The sequence below is a fragment of the Scylla paramamosain genome, chromosome 23 (assembly GCF_035594125.1).
Source record: "Scylla paramamosain isolate STU-SP2022 chromosome 23, ASM3559412v1, whole genome shotgun sequence".
Classification (NCBI taxonomy): Eukaryota; Metazoa; Arthropoda; class Malacostraca; order Decapoda; family Portunidae; genus Scylla; species Scylla paramamosain.
In genome coordinates this window covers 6,803,643-6,807,985 of record NC_087173.1, presented here as the reverse complement: position 1 = coordinate 6,807,985, position 4,343 = coordinate 6,803,643, and the positions used below count along the sequence as shown (strand labels likewise).

Below are 4,343 nucleotides of genomic sequence, written 5' to 3'. Positions count from 1 at the left end.
CTTACCACGCCCCCCTGCGCCTCTCCCCTCCCCCCCGCCTCCAGTTCGTGCCCCCCGGTCGCCACAGGAAGAGGGGGACAACAATATCCTGGGCTCGGGTAAGCGGGGATCAACTTGGATCAGTCAACAACCCTGCGTGGATCACCGAAGGATCTCCGCGAGACTCCTGTATTCAAATAGGAGGAGCAGCAGGAGGAGGAGGAGGAGGACAAGGAAGACAAGGAAGAGGAGGAGAAAGAGAAGCATATGGAAGACAAGAAGTAGAAGACTGGGAGAAGGAAGAAGAGAAGGATAAAGAAGACAAGGAGGAGAGAAGAGGACTAAGGGAAGGAAGAAGAGAAGGATAAGGATGGCAAGGATAAATAGAAGAGGAGCAGGAGAAGGAGGAGGAAGAGAAGGACTAGGAAGACAAGGAAGAGTAGAAGAGGAGTGGGAGAAGGAAGAAGAGAAGGATAAGGGGAGGCAAGAAGGAGAGGAGGAGTGGGAGAAGGAAAAAGAGGATAAGGAATACAAGGATGAGGAGAAAAGTAGGAAAAAGCAAGAGGAGAAGGAAGAAGAGGAGGAATAGGAGAGAAGCGAAAGGAACAGGAGGGGAAAGGGAATGAAAAGGAAGGATGAGGGCGCTAAATAGAAAGAGAAGAGGAGGAGTAGCAGGAGAAGGAAGAAAAGAAGAACAAGGAAGACAAGGAGGAGTAGGAGAGAAATAGGTGCAGCAGGAGGAGGAGGAGGAGAAGGAAGAAGAGAAGGATAAGAAAGACAAGGAAGAGTAGGAGAAGAGGAGTGGGAGGAGTAGGAGAAAGAAGAAGAGAAGCACAAGGAAGGGGAGAATTAGGAGAGAAGTAAGAAGAACAGGAGAGAGAAAGGAAATGAAAATGAAAGAGGACGACAATAAATAGGAAGAGAAAATGACGAATAGTAGGAGGAGAAGGAAGGAGAGAAGAAGAGAAGAACAAGAAGAAGAGAGAAGAAAGAGAACTACGAGTGAAATGGAAATAGTATGCAGGAGGAAAGGTAAAAGGAGAAATGGAAGAGGAGGAAAAATGAAAAAAGGATGAGGACAATGAATAGGAAGAGAAAAAAGGATGAATAATAGGAGTGGGAAAAATAAGGAAAAGAAGCCGAAGGAAGAAAAGCAAAAAAAAGGAAGAGAGAAAAGAAAATGGAGGACACAGATAAAGAAGAAATATAAGAAGGAAAAAGGGAGACATGAAAGAAAACAGAAGAAAATTAAAAAGAAGGAAAGCAATGAGTAGAAGAAAGGACAAAAAGGAGGAGGAGAAGGAAGAGGAGGAAGAAGAGAAGAGGGAGGTGCAAAAGGAGGAAAGTTTAGGAATGGAATGGGAAAGGAGGTGAAGGATGGGATGAGGAAAGTTGGAAAAGAAGAGGAGAAAGAGACAACACAGAAAAAAAGGAGGTGAAAGGGAGATAGAGAGAAACTGAGCATGATTAGGGAAGAGGAAGAAAAAGAAGAAGAAGAAGAAGAAGAAGAAGAAGAAGAAGAAGAAGAAGAAGAAGAAGAAGAAGAAGGTGCAAAATGTGATAACTATCGAAAATGAGAGAGAGAGAGAGAGAGAGAGAGAGAGAGAGAGAGAGAGAGAGAGAGAGAGAGAGAGGGTTGAAGGAACGTGGGAGGGATTGATCTGCGTGGGTGTGGAGGATCTGTAAAGGGAGGAGGAGGAGGAGGAGGAAGAGGGACGGGAATAAAGCAGCAAAGCCAGGAACAGAAGAAGAAGAAGAAGAAGAAGAAGAAGAAGAAGAAGAAGAAGAAGAAGAAGAAGAAGAAGAAGAAGAAGAAGAGAAAAAAGACGAAAAAGATGATGATGATGATGATGATGATGATGATGATGATGATGATAAAGGAAAGGAAGTAGAATGGACAAACTAAATGAAAAATGTAATACGAATATTTACAAAACTTTCTTTATTTCCTCAAGGATTTCCATCTTCTTCTTCTTCTCCTCCTCCTCCTCCTCCTCCTCCTCCTCCTCCTCCTCCTCCTCCTCCTCCTCCTCCTCCTCCTCCTCCTCCTCCTCCCTAATCTCGCAGCGTGGCTACTAATCCTTCACACAGACTTACTGAAACGAAAAAGAAAAACGCAAAAACACACAAAAAAAACCAAGACAATATAAAAAAACAAAAAAACAAAGAAGTATTATGCACTCTCTCTCTCTCTCTCTCTCTCTCTCTCTCTCTCTCTCTCTCTCTCTCTCTCTCTCTCTCTCTCTCTCTCAGGTGGACAACAGTGGCAGATAATCCAGCGCCGCACCTTCCCTCAGGTAATTGGCTTCATTATGGTATGGAAGGTGAGATCAGGTTACGCAAGTGGTGGTAATAGTTGTTGTGGTAATGGTGGTAATGGTAATGGTGGTGGTAGTAGTAGTAGTAGTAGTAGTAGTAGTAGTAGTAGTAGTAGTAGTAGTAGTAGTAGTAGTAGTAGTAGTAGCTGTAGTAGTAGTAGGAGGAGGACGATAATGATGACCACGTGAAGAAAAGAGAAGGATGACAATCAATAGGTGAAGGTGGCGGACGAGGATAGAGATGAGGTGAAAGATACGTAAGACGGAAGGAGGCGGCGGAAGAGGGAAGGAGGAGGAGGAACATTATCATCAGCATCTGTCCTCAGTCAAACTCAAGGCCTCTCACACGCCCGATCATCGTATTTTCAAGGGCATCAAGACGTTCATTTTATCTATTTATTTTTATTTTTTTTATTTAGTTATTTATTCTTATTTATTTTTATTTATTTTTATTTATTTTTATTTTTTTTTTTTTTTACGAGCCCCTCACACAAATATATATTCAAGGTGAACATGTGCACTAGCCGACGGTGATCTACCAACTTCGGAAGATGAGAGGAAGATAACTGCCTTTGTTTATGTGATGCTTAAGAGGTACCGCTTTAGGAGCGCACCATAACATCCCTACACATTTAGGAGTATTGTTTTTGATTACCTTTATTGATACTGAGAAACTTTACTGGTTTTCGTCGCAAATTAATAGTTTCCGTGATACAGGGGATTTTTATGAGGCAATGCGCGTCTGCTGTGTTAGGTTAGGTTAAGTTAGGTTAGGCTCGTGCTCCCCGCCCATAAACCCCGCTTCCCGACGTGTCCCCAAGATTATAGGGGAATGAGGGGAGAAAAGGTAAAATTAAGTATTTCCGACGTCTTTTATGCTCAAAATCGTCTATAACAAAAAACAATAACGAATATCATAGTTTTATCCTCGAAAGGCAGTTTGGTCCTATTGTAAAAACTGACCCCTTAGGATAATGGAAGAAAGAAAAACATAAATAACCAAATAATTATAAGCATGTACGTACCTTGTGTGTAGTCTCTCCTGCAGCTGAAGGCCAACTGTCATTTCTGCTGCATCTAAGCACGGCCGTGTGAGGCATACCAACTACCATAGCAACACACACTCAGTGACCACACCACGCACGACGTATTCTTTCACGCTGCGCTCTCACTGACCGTCCGTGCAGGAACTTTCACGATGTCCGACTCGTCCGTGCTATTACATTACGGGACACTACGTTCGTGTGAGAAGAAGGCTGATTCAGATTCGAGATCAACCAGCATCACAAACCAGTACGTGAAGCAGTTCCATTGACTCTGAAACCTCACTTTGAACCATCCTTGAATCCGGACCAAGGATGGCTGTAGTCTTTCATCCTTGGTCCGGGGAAAGTCTTATGAAGCTTGATTATTTTGTCTATGAACTTCACTTATGAATCAGTAAAGTCTAAAAGCGAACCATCCTGAACTAATTCCGAAACAGTTACCCTATCTTATGAATTCCGTCTGAACACCAGTTCAGACATTTAAAACGAACCACTGTGAATCCTACACTGAATCCCTCTGAGAACCTAACCAATTTCGCAAGCTATTTCTGAACGCTATTTGAAACCTTTAAAATCAATAAAACCTTCATTCGAATCAACCACGAACTACATGAAGCCTATGAAACAAAACATAAACATGAAGTTATGAACACTAATTGAAAAACCCTTTTGGACACAAACCACAGAACCAAAACTAACAATCTCTTCATTAAATCTAAGATTTTTTTTTAAATGAAGCTTCGAAACATTGAACTCAACCTTACAGTTTCATATAAAAAGCTCACTCCGAAACGTCATATAGAAACTTACATTTGTGATTTCAAAGTACACAAGTAGTAGAAGTAGCAGTAGTAGTAGTAGTAGTAGTAGTAGTAGTAGTTGCTGTTGTTGTTGTTGTTGTGAAGATGATGATGATGATGATGATGACGATGATAATTATTAATAATAATAGTAATAATAATAACAGTAATAATAATAATAATAACAATAATAATAATAA

At 41.4% G+C, this 4,343-nt stretch overlaps 1 long non-coding RNA gene across 1 annotated transcript in view; it reads right to left on the bottom strand.

Annotated features, from left to right (window-relative positions):
* Window positions 1-3,617, bottom strand: part of LOC135112086 (uncharacterized) — a 102,791-nt gene extending 99,174 nt beyond the window's left edge. The window contains exon 1 of the long non-coding RNA XR_010274054.1: window positions 3,323-3,617. This is a non-coding gene — a long non-coding RNA (uncharacterized LOC135112086). The remainder of the gene's footprint in view (window positions 1-3,322) is intronic.
* Window positions 3,618-4,343: the final 726 nt, after the last annotated feature.